Source organism: Carassius carassius, chromosome 29 (genome assembly GCF_963082965.1).
Source record: "Carassius carassius chromosome 29, fCarCar2.1, whole genome shotgun sequence".
Lineage (NCBI taxonomy): Eukaryota > Metazoa > Chordata > Actinopteri > Cypriniformes > Cyprinidae > Carassius > Carassius carassius.
In genome coordinates, this window is record NC_081783.1 from 12877849 (window position 1) to 12891057 (window position 13209).

The following is a 13209-nucleotide window of genomic DNA, read 5'->3' on the forward strand; positions in this document are numbered from 1 at the left end:
AGTAGCTCTAAATTACAGATTTGTCCTGTTACACCCCAGTACTGCAAAATACAGTTAGAAATTGTTGAAATGTTTGATTCTATATTGTTTAAAAAGATAAAAGTTCTGAAAATTAAAGTGGCAAGTGATTTTTTTTTTATTTAAAGCATTTCCAAATAATGACACTGAAAATAGAGCCCAACTTTGCATTGCACAACATTCTTTATGGCCAAGATTCTTTAAAATGAGTCAAAACAAACATTAAAATAAGTTAAATAAAACCGAGACCTCCATTACATCTATTTTATGTGATGAATGTGGTAATGAAGTCAAAAATATTTTTTGAAATTAATATTAAAATTAATACAGTTGTTGGAGTTCTGTTTGACTCTAATATCATACTCTTATCAGCCAATCAGATTTGATTTAGTTTTATATTATTTTTCATTCCTATAGAGTCATCCTTGATATTAATGCATAGGTGAGCTACTGGGGGTCTCAAGACTGCTCTCTAGACATACCCTGAGGCTGTATGTTTTTGGAGTTATGGGGGCAAATAAATGCCCAGTTATCTGAGCTATCTGCGATGGGTAAAACCCCCAAATGACCTCAGGGCTGATCCAGAGATGGATGGAAGGTTCTAGAAAGCATTAGTTATTCTACACCGGTTGAAGGTGCCAGGACCCGACCACTTTACTCACAGAGGTAATGATGCGTGTTGTTTGCCCATGACTCCTGCCTGCCTCCTGCGATAAGAAAGCAGAAATGTCAAAGAGCCCAGCACACCTGAAAAAAAAGAAAGAAAAAAAAAACAGAGAGGAGAGAGGGAAGAGAGACACGAGATGAAAGAGGGAGTGAGAAAGGTGAGGATGGATGGACATGCTCATTTCCGTTCAGCCCAGGATCTGTCAGTGCACCCTCACATGGAGAAAGTCCAAAGGCAAAGAAGGAGAGAATTATTAGGTAAGAATGACTTCAAAACAAAATGATGCGTGACTTTATAGAAAAAGCCTTAAAAATAGGATTTGAAAGGGAAAGTTCACCCATAAATGAAATAGTGCCGTCATTTACTTGTGCTCATGTAATTCTAAAACCATTCATCTTTTTTTATTTTATTTATCTTTTTTTATGAAATTTTAGATCTTTGTACCACTGAGGTGAAATTGTGAACCAGATCAGTCTGCTTTGTGAATTAATTATTCAGACTGGTTTAGTAAAGATCAACCAAAAAAAAAAAAAAAACACACCATTTGTTCACAAATCGGGTTATGCTGTTACTCTCACAAACTCCTATGAAGAGACCAAAGAGAGCAAGTGTCATGGGACGTGGGTGTAATAAATCACACGATGAGGGCATAAACATGAATAGTATTTTAATTATAACTTACAAAACAAATGGCTGGAGAATTTAGCATCAACACACATGTTCCAGTGAAAACAACATCAGTCCGAGACAAAGAAACTCAGAAGAACTCAGGCCAGGGCTTAAATGGAGAGTAGACAAAAGGGATAATGAAACATAACAAGTGAACAGAATAAACGATGATTAACTAATAACAAGAACAGGAACTAAACCAAATAAGGGCAAACAGGAACTAAACAGGAACATTCAAGCTAGAGTGGTTGTCAATTTTTTCAGAGAAAATCATAAAAATTTGTCTTTTCTGTTTCTCACACAAAGCTATTTTATAGCTAGTAATAAAGTTTTCAAACTCATAAGGACCCTTTTAAAAAGCTTATAAAGCTCCAGTCACCATTCACTAAAGATTGTATGAAAATAAAGACCAGTACATTCTTAATAATGTTTTTTTTTTGAAGAAGAAGAAGAAGAAATTAAGCCAGCCTTTGAAATGAGTTATGACTGAATTTTAATTTTGTGGTGAACTATCCCCTTAAGAAACACATTTAGAGTAAAGAAAGAGTGAAAAAAATGGAGAAATGGATGAGGGGAGAAAACAGACAGGTACATAGAAGGTGGTAAGGTAGATTAATGAATGTGCCTTTTCCCTCTGCAGTTCCAGTTCTAGACTGCCAGCAACCTTCCAACCGGGGGGGCATGTCTCTCTCGGCATGCCAACAAGAGAGGCGTCTGTGTGGGATGCAGCGCTGCCAGACCCCCTGCTCAGCCTCTTCATCATCCACTTCAACCTCTGCACAGCTCTGGCAGGAAAACTATGAAAGAAGAGATGGGAAGGAGAGCTGTAGGAGGGGCAGGGAAAATAGAAAAAGAAAAATAATTACTTGAAGTCGAAATAGTGCTCCCTCACAAACTTTCTGCTTGATGATCACTTTTCCATTACAGGGCGGCATAAGCTAATACATCAAAAGCGTAAATGTTTATTCATCTGATAAATGACTCTAAAAACTGCCTCTGTTTAGCCTCAGCTTCATCCCCTGAGAACTAATGTCAACATCTTTATTCTTTGCAACTGTGCTGCAGTTAGTGCTTAATAGATTGTTATGATCTGTGATCTATGGATGGTCCTTCAAATGAAGCATCGCTCCATGAACAACAGGTTACTCACATCTGAGGTGTGCTGTTAGAAATAACAGGGTGCTAGGTGGGTAGTGCATAAATATACAAAATAAAATATACACATCCCTACTTTATGGTAAATTGTTCTTACATATCATTTATTTTTGACTTACCTGTACCATTATTACTTTTTATGCTTCTTGTACTTTAAGAACGTCAATATCAGAAAGAAAAAAAAAAATATATATATATATATATATATATATATATATATATATATATATATATATATATATTATTACATTATGATAAAATAAGATAATTCACACTGGTGGAGACTGTGTGCTTGGATATCCACAATCAACTTGTCAGGACCGATACAGCATTCAGCTTATTAAAGATTAACAGAGAGCAGCACTGGAATGCCAAGCCTTGTTAATTCACCTTGAACATAATGAGTTCATGTGAAATTGCAGCCGCAAAACCCACTTTTTTTTTCTTAGCCACAGCTTAATTTTTGAACAAGCTCTTATTCATGGAAGAGATAAATGCTGATTATGAGCATGTACTGTAGCATGTTCTGTTGAGCTCAGTAGAAGAATAAAAACATGAACTCTAAAACTCTGTGTATGACAATACTGAGCGGTAGGAGTTTCAAGGTTTGTGGATTTTCAGAGAGTCCATATTTCAAACAACAATGCATGCCCATCACTAACAAAAATGAGTACTACTTTATTATAACACCTCATCATGTAATCACAGCCACTCGGAGTCTGTGAATGACACTGAAAAGACTAAAAATACTATTGATGATTGAGTTCACCATGTCAAGTTGGTGAAAACCATTGTGAGTATATACATTTTATAAAGAATTGTACCATACTCGCTTTTTAATCAGCTGCTGAAATGTCATATGCTTGACAGATGTATTCATAAACAGGTTTTACCCAAATTGTCCTGTTCAGGCAATAGTTTACATGAGCAACTCAGTGCTGTTTGAATGGGACAATATCATGAACAACACCTGTAACCATAGTACAGCGACAATTAAGCAATATCACAATAGTGTTGTCTTTCAGAATCATAAGAGGATCTAGTCTTTGCTGAGTACAATAGTTAGAGTGGTATAGATTTTATGTAACAATTTAGTAAACAAAATTTTGTATTAAATTTCAGTTTCATTCACAGATGATTTGTGTATTTTTGCTTTGCCAACACAATTAGTTTCAGCCAAAGTAGAATCAACTGTTGCTTATATCTGTGCAACACAACTGTGGTGTTACATTTCTGAATTGGTCAATTTAGGTGAAGTGATTTATTAAATGACTCACTCATACGCAGTTACTTTAGTTTCTGAATGAATCAGATTAGTTGAACAAATCAGTTGAGGGAATGATTCAAAGACTCACCTTTTTGGTTCATTAATGAACACATTTTATTTTTTTATTTTTTAAATCATTGAATAATAACATGAATATAAGTAGTAAGAATTAAATTTATAATCTCGGAGGAAGCAGTTGGCTGTCAGGGTACTTTTCGCATACTTTACTCTGTTAACTCCGAATTCGAAAAACTATATTCATGTACTGTTTTTCACTTACCGTATAGTAACAAGGTAAGCATATTGAGATATTATTTAATGACGCAGTCATTAATCACTTGTTGCCATCTACTGGTCTAATGATGTTGCTTGAACAAAGTCACACTAAAGTCTTATTTGCATATTGAATACAGTCAATGAATGAATGTATCCATATTTAGCATTCTAAACCTGACTGAGAGCTGCTGCTGTGTGAGCATACACTATATGTATTGTGTTTCACTTGTTTGTATGTTCATCTCATGAGGGAGGGAGTATGTGACTAAGCTCATGCTTAACTGAAAATAGCTAAAATTAAACATTAAGTTGGATGGATAACGAATGAAACATCACAAGAGTGAGGTAAGCACTAATGTATTTGTGTTGACACTGACAGGGCTAGACAAGCACTTCAGAACTCAATTGTGTTTACTGTTAGCAAAGAGTTTAAAAGTTTTTAGCTTTTTTGATGTCTTCCTTGAATTTGTAAAGAACTCGGAGTTCTCCACACTGTCAGTATTCAGTGTGAATGATGACTCATTTGTGCAGACGGTCACTTCACATGTAGGCAGCAATCACTGCCTGATGACCTCAGAATTATGAAGCACCATGAAGCACATGTGAAACCACCAAAAACTCACTGAAAATACAGACATCGACATCCATCTGTTGGGGGTTTTAAAATCACACTCCGACGTACACAACCAAAGTACTCTACTTTGATCTGCAACTAACAACTTGTACTTGTAGAAAAAAATTTTGGTTTATTATAATAAGTCCCTGGAAGAAAAAAAAAAAGACAATGAATGCATGCCAGAATTACAGGGCAAAACTAAATTATGACTGTAAGAGTTTTCATAGTGGCCAAATGTGGACCTCCTGAAGCAACGGCGAATAATAAGTAGCGGTGACATTGATGGATGGCCACTCCACAAGGATAGACACACCAATTGTTCTTGTGATAATGGTTTCTCCTGAAGTGGATTAATCAGACCATCAGACTCTTTTTATGTGAGTGCATACATGTCTCCATAAAAGATGTGGAATTAATATTAGACACCAATCTAACACTCAAGACTTGGCAGACTCTTAATAGAAAGAGTGGTTAAGGAGGTGTTACAGATGTTGTTGCCACTGAAACAATCACGCAAATATTTCTAAATATGTTTGCAGCTGGCCCTACCGAATATACCAGTGCAGTCAGTGTTTTAGCCCTAATTTATTGCACAAAGTAAAGCCACTACTCTTTCATGTTAAACTAATGGAAATTTAATTATGGATTCAGGACGAGCCTTTTCAGAAACCATTTCAATAGTTCAACTAATCAAGACCTCTTTAACAGTTTAAATTAACTTTTTGTTCAGGATGACCTGGTTTGACAAAACCCAGCTCACTATGGATTATGATGTCTGTCAAGCTGCATTCATGGTCATTCAGACTGAAGCAGGTGCTCAAGGGCAAAGGCAGAATGCATAAACGGCCATTCTTCGTGCTATCAATCTGAACTCCCCCGAATTGCAGATACCAAACTTTGCAAATTTCCCTAGTGGCGTATCATCTGAGTTTTTGATAGAGATATCAAATAAGAATACTGGATCAGTTCTTGCTCCTTGGTTTGTGATCACAAAATATGAGAGCTTTAGTGGGAGCATCCACCAGATTAACTGCGAAAGCATGGAGTGATGTCCAATGAGGTTTTGGGCCCAAAACCAGAATCTCTGTTTCATCTGACTTCAGAGCAGAAGTATTACCTCTGTGTCCGGGAGACACGCTTTCAGCCACAACAGACTGAGTTCTTCATCTGTTCTCACTGATATGTGGATTGATGTTCCTCGAGCGACATAAAAAGCACATGCGCAAATTTCCTACTCAAGATTCCACATTGATACCTCGTAAAAAATTAAGTGCCCCGAAATTACACCACTGAGAATCTTCATCTAGCGCGACTGGAGGCGTCACTCTAATTGTTCAAGCTGATATCTATCTGATGGGTGGTCGCTACCATGGGGCTGGCGTGGAGGCTTTACACATGGGCTCGTGCGCAAACACAAACACACACAGAGGGACTCCAGAGTGTGCCAGTGTGATTCCAATCTCCCTCTTATCTCTGTTTGTTTTCATTTAGATCAGTATCTCAGCCACTGTGGCAGCCACTGTTATCTCCCGGGGGCTACACTGTTCTCTCCTTCTGTTCCACCATTTGGTTCTGTTCAGCTCCATCATATCCTGCTCCAGAAAAGAGTCGGTTCATGTATTTGTCATGATAGGGATGCGCCTTCTGTCAGCTTGATAAGTGGAATGGTGGTCTGTTAAAATCAGATGGCAGAGTTAGACTTTGAAGAGTCAATACAAAAGTCGAATGCTAAAATTAGAGCTCCAAAGACTCAAAGCAATCAGAGTGTTTACACTCAGATATGTTGGTTTGTCTTCCAGTCGCTTTACTGAATAGTCTCTGTTGCTTTGTTAAAAAGCTTTGGCTTGCTTTTACACTTATGCTGCATTGAGAATGAGGCTGCAATTAATAATAAAAAAGAACTAAAGAAGCTGTTTCTTTCACAGGAGACACATGAAGATTTTTTTGTATTGCAAGGAGAGAATCATGCATACTGAATCACTCATTATTTATCACAACCAAAAGTCAGACAATACGGAGATCTATATGTCAGACAGAATATTGTCACGTGGCTGTACCTTCAACTAAAAGGAGTCCAGTTGCAAAAGCTTATTCTCTCTCTCTACATATATATATATATATATATATATATATATATATATATATATATATACAGTACAGACCAAAAGTTTGGACACACCTTCTCATTCAAAGAGTTTTCTTTATTTTCATGACTATGAAAATTGTAGAGTCACACTGAAGGCATCAAGGGCTATTTGACCAAGAAGGAGAGTGATGGAGTGCTGCACCAGATGACCTGGCCTCCACAGTCACCGGACCTGAACCCAATCGAGATGGTTTATGAGTGAGCTGGACTGCAGACAGAAGGCAAAAGGGCCAACAAGTGCTAAGCATCTCTCGGGGAACTCCTTCAAGACTGTTGGAAGACCATTTCAGGTGACTACCTCTTGAAGCTCATCAAGAGAATGCCAAGAGTGTGCAAAGCAGTAATCAAAGCAAAAGGTGGCTATTTTGAAGAACCTAGAATATGACATGTTTTCAGTTGTTTCACACTTTTTTGTTATGTATATAATTCCATATATAATTCCACGTGTTAATTCATAGTTTTGATGCCTTCAGTGTGAATCTACAATTTTCATAGTCATGAAAATAAAGAAAACGTCTCAGGTTACGAATGTAACCATGGTTCCCTGAGAGGGAACGAGACACTGCGTCCTCTGAGGGGACACTATGGGGAACAGTATACCCACGCCGCCATGCTGAGGGGAGTGCAGACCAGAATCATGGCAAACACTAAGTACCAACTCTACCGCTTTTCTCTTCACCGGGAGTCGCCCCTGGGACGGTCTGACGGCTGCCTTATGACATTATCCCTTACGGCCAAAGGCCTAAGCTACATACCCAACTTATCCTGTAGGGCCCTGGCCTGGGGTAGAGCTAAAGGCTTGGAATCACAAAGATTCCTTTAAAGGGATACGGCTAAGAGCCTGGCACTTTCCTCTACCAAGTCTTTGCCTGTCACACAGGGGCTACTGCTAGCTTTCGCAAAACTTGCCGAAAGGGCTGTCCCCACAGCACTCTAGTAGCGGCGCCCTGTTCTAGATAGGTATCCGAGGATACCTAGGTGGAGTGGTGCCCAAGATGAATGGGGCTTAAACCAACTCAAGAAAGGGCACGAAGCAGCAGCCCGAAGCCCTTACCATCTAGGGTTTTTAGAAAGAACGCAGAGACTAGCGTGCGAACTTACCACAATGTGGATTTCAGAAAGTGTGCAAAGACTTCACGTGCACACTTACCATAACATGGATTTACAAATACTGTTCTAAGGAGGGGCTCTTGTGGAACTCTGTCAGAGCAGCTCATAGAAGAATGGCCTCTGCTCTCACAGAGCGTCTCAAACAGTATGTGGTACTGGAGCGCTCTGAAGAACCGGGAATCAGTCTCCCAAGAGAGGAAGACTCCGAGCTCCTAGCAGCATGCTCATAGGTGACCCTTTCAGAAAAGGGGAGCGCTGCTGAACTACCCGAGAATTGCCCACACAGCCCCCCCAAGTTGAGGGGGCTTGGGGTGTACAATCAGTACACACCGGTTGGATGAAGCCCAAGGAACACCGGGGCAAATCATCCCAAGAAAGGGAACGAAGCGGAGCGCGTAACCCTTACCATACAGGATTTTAGAAAGTGCGCAGAGTCTTGCGTGCACACTTACCACTCTACGTGGATTTCAGAAAGTGCGCAGAGTCTTGCGTGCACACTTACCACTTTACGTGGATTTCAGACAGTGCGCAAAGCGTTTACATGCACACTGACCACCATGTGGATTTGAGAAAGTACACAGGCCTAGCGTGTGTACTGAAAGGTACCTGACAACCACCGTATGTGGGAGCTCACATTCAGAGAGGCCTGTGAAGCCTGCTACCTGATAACCACAATATGTGGGAGTACACCTACAGAGAGGCCTACTATCTGTTACCAGATAACCACCTCAGTGGAAACTGAAAGCAATATGGAACTCGACTCCAGGGAGGCCTGGTGAGGCCTACTACCTGACAACCACAAATCGCGGGAGCTCGCTTTTTAGGAAACGCACAGTATGTGGGAGCTAAATCTCCAGGGAGGCCTGGTGAGGCCTACTACTTGGCAACCACAGTATGTGGGAGCTCGTCTTCAGAGAGACCTGATGAAGCCTACTATCTGAAAACCACAATGTGCTATTTAGTGGAACGCACAATATGTGGGAGCTAAATCTCCAGGGAGGCCTGGTGAGGCCTACTACCTGGCAACCACAGTATGTTGGAGCTCGTCTTCAGAGAGACCTGATGAAGCCTACTATCTGAAAACCACAATGTGCTATTCCGTAGAAACGCATAGTATGTGGGAGCTAAATCTCCAGGGAGGCCTGGTGAGGCCTACTACCTGGCAACCACAGTATGTGGGAGCTCGTCTTCAGAGAGACCTGGTGAAGCCTACTATCTGAAAAAGCCACAATATGCTATTCCGTGGAAACGCGTAGTATGTGGGAGCTAAATCTCCAGGGAGGCCTGGTGAGGCCTACTACCTGGCAACCACAGTATGTGGGAGCTCGTCTTCAGAGAGACCTGGTGAAGCCTACTATCTGAAAAAGCCACAACATGCTATTCCGTGGAAATGCATAGTATGTGGGAGCTAAATCCCCAGGGAGGCCTGGTGAGGCCTACTACCTGGCGACCACCGAACGTGGGAGCTAACCTTCAGAGAGACCTGGTGAAGCCTACTATCTGAAAACCACAATATGCTATATAGAGGAGACGCACAGTATGTGGGAGCTAAATCTCCAGGGAGGCCTGGTGAGGCCTACTACCTGGCAACCACAGTATGTGGGAGCTCGTCTTCAGAGAGACCTGATGAAGCCTACTATCTGAAAAAACCACAATATGCTACCCCGTGGAAACGCATAGTATGTGGGAGCTAAATCTCCAGGGAGGCCTGGTGAGGCCTACTACCTGGCAACCACAGTATGTGGGAGCTCACCATCAGGGAGGCCTGATGAAGCCTACCACCTGATAACCACAATATGTGGGAGTCCACCCAGCCCCTCATGTTGAGGGAAGCGATGCTTGAGGTGTATAACAAATACACACTGGTTGAATGAAGCCCATGGAACCCAGGGCTAATCATCATAAGAAAGGGAATGAAGCGAAGCGCGTAACCCCTACCGTACAGGATTTTAGAAAGTGCGCAGAGTCTTGCGTGCACACTTACCACTTTACGTGGATTTCAGACAGTGCGCAAAGCGTTAACGTGCACACTGACCACTATGTGGTTTTGAGAAAGTACACAGGCAAGCGTTTGTACAGAGAGGTTCCCAAGCATCGCAGAGGCACTGGATCGCACGGGAGCAGTGAGCTCCAACCCTCTTTTCTAGGCAAGGGGAGCATCACCTGAGGCAGTAAATACAGAGCTTCTTGCCGTAACCACCACCTCCCCGGATGCGCCAAGCGGCCCCTCAGGGTGACCTGGCCGGACATCTATGGAATTCCCTGCAGTGCTGTGCCAATTCTTTGGCCACCTAGCTACTGTAAAGGAAACTCACAGAGATTGTTAGTAGACATATAACCACCAGCAACATAACGTCCATAAACAGGTAGAGCAAGGATTACGTACTCACCCACCCTCCTGTACTGGAGTCCTGCTTACGGGGCGCCCCCTTCTGGTCCGGACCGTCAATAAGGTGGTTGCTATGAACATAGACCCAACCAAAAACTTCATCGGTCCAGGTAGGAGACTGTTATGTGAGAGACTGTCCACCTAACCTCGATCAGGTGGAAAGCTGGTGGCTACAGGGGAATTAGGCAGGGGAGGACAAAAAACAGAGGTTAAAACAGAGGTTAAAACATCCGGAGCTACTAGGTCTTCCTACCACTCTGACCCGGGCGAGGACGCAGCCTCGTCTGAATCACGTCCCTCAGCCCTGCTTACCACACCGTGACCCGCGGTTCCTCTTGCCCCTGCCCGTCGGCGGAGGAGGAGCGCGAGCCGCAACACTAGCCTTCTGCGCCCATCCAAGATCCTCAGATCGAGATGGGCCAGGACCCCTGTGTTGTTCGGGCTCGGACCTGGACTCCTTTCTTTCGACGGTATCCAGGACCTTCAGCAGGCCAGCCTGGTAAGCCTGAAGCACTGCCATCGTGTGCAACGAAGCCACCGCCTGACCTGCTGCTGCGTATGTTTTGCCATTTAAGCGGGATCTAAAAAAGGGGGAATTGAGAGAGGACGTTTCCCCCACAGAGAGATAGCTAGCCAGCATCTCCCTACAGGGGGCATCCTCTCATAGCCGCTTTCGTGCATGCCCCCGATATCAGCATAACTTGTATGCTGAAACCGATGGATGTGAGAGAAAAAGGGCCTCTTCCATTCCCTTTCGACTTCTGCAGCTAACAGCTCCCCATACGCAGGGCAGGAGGATTGAGAAAGGCTCAGCCTCAGCTTCTTCTCCACTCTCAGACATCTCCTGCTCTTCCTGGGAAAAAACCCAGCAGAGCACGAACTTCAGTACAAGAAAGGGTTAATGACAACGCATCTTCCTCCCGAAGTTCACTCTCGTTTGCCGCCGGAGAGTGTGAAAGGAAAAAAGTCCCTCTCTACACTCCTCAGCGAGATCCACCTGTAATCCCCCCGAGCTCATCCTCCTCCGTGCCTCGGCAACGGTGGGTCCTGAGCCGCGGGATCCAGATGGCTGTCCCTCTTTCCTCGAAAAGAGAGGCAAACGAGAGAGGAGCTTTTTCACCGAAAAACGCTCGCAGTGCACGCAGATTGCCCCCTCGAGGACATCACGCGCGTGCTCTCCGCCCAAACAAGAGACGCAAAAGAGTGTGTGTGCCGTATAACACTGACACGGATGTACACACTGTTTAAACGCCTGCTAGTGGATGCCTTGACAACAAAAATAGATCGCTCTTACCGTTTTGGTCGTTTCTCAGATGCACGCTTCAAACAAAACAGTTAATGAAGACGTTGAAGATGGTGACGGGTCCTACGGGCGCGTACTTATAGTCGCGCTGGTAGTGACGTCAGAGGCTGTCGCCGGCCAACACGTTGGCGTTTTTCAAAGTATGCTTCAGACACCGGTCACGACGAGGTGTTCCCCATAGTGTCCCCTCAGAGGACGCAGTTCGAAGTTCCCTTGAAAGGGAACTCTTTGAATGAGAAGGTGTGTCCAAACTTTTGGTCTATACTATATATATATATATATATATATATATATATATATATATATATATATATATATATATATATATATACAGTACAGACCAAAAGTTTGGAAACATTATTATTTTTAATGTTTTTGAAAGAAGTTTCTTCTGCTCATCAAACCTGCATTTATTTGATCAAAAATACAGAAAAATCTGTAATATTGTGAAATATTATTACAACTTAAAATAATAGTTTTCTATTTGAATATACTTAAAAAAAAATAATTTATTCCTGTGATGCAAAGCTGAATTTTCAGCATCATTACTCCAGCCTTCAGTGTCACATGTAACATCCAGTCTATCACATGATCATTTAGAAACCATTCTAATATTCTGATTTATTATGAGTGTTGGAAACAGTTTTGCTGTCTTATATATTTGATGAATTATGATACATATTCTAATAAAATATTTTCTTTACTATCACTTTTTATCAATTTAACACATCCTTGCTGAATAAAAGTATTGATTTTATTTAAAAAAACAGAAAAAAAAAAAAAATACTGACCCAAAATTACTGACCAGTAGTGTATATTGTTATTACAAAATATTTATATTTTAAAAACATAGCTTCTTCTTCTTTTCTTTTTTTTTTTTACTTTTTATTCATCAAAGTATCCTAAAAAAGTATCACATGTTCTGAAAAAATATTAAGCAGCAGAACTGTTTCCAACTTTGATAATGAATCATCATATTAGAATGATTTCTAAAGGATCATGTGATAATGATCCTAAAAATTCAGCTTTGCATCACAGAAATAAATGAAAATTTAAAGTATAATACATTTAAAAACAATTATTTTAAATTGTAATAATATCACAATATTAGATTTTTTTCTGTATGTTTGATCAAATAAATGCAGGCATGATGAGCAGATATATATATTTATTATTATTATTATTATTATTATTATTATTATTATTATTATTATTATTATTATATTGTTTTGTATATTGGTTTTAAGCATCTAGTTCAAGAACCTCTTGAAATAGTCTGAAAAGTTACAATATGTTTTTAGTTTATTTACATAAGTTTGTGAACTTTAAAAGTTGTACATGTGTGTTTATATTATATTATGTTATATTATGTGTTGTTATATTATGTCTTTTATTATGTGTTTTATGTTCTGTCGCTGTCATTCTGTTGTACTGCGGAGCTTCTGTCACGAAAACAAATTCCTCGTATGTGTAAACATACCTGGCAATAAAGCTCATTCTGATTCTGATTATGGTTTTATTACAATATCAGTTGGCAAAAACAATAGGTCTGTACATGACCTTTTATATTGTTGCCGTTTCAAGATTTGTTTT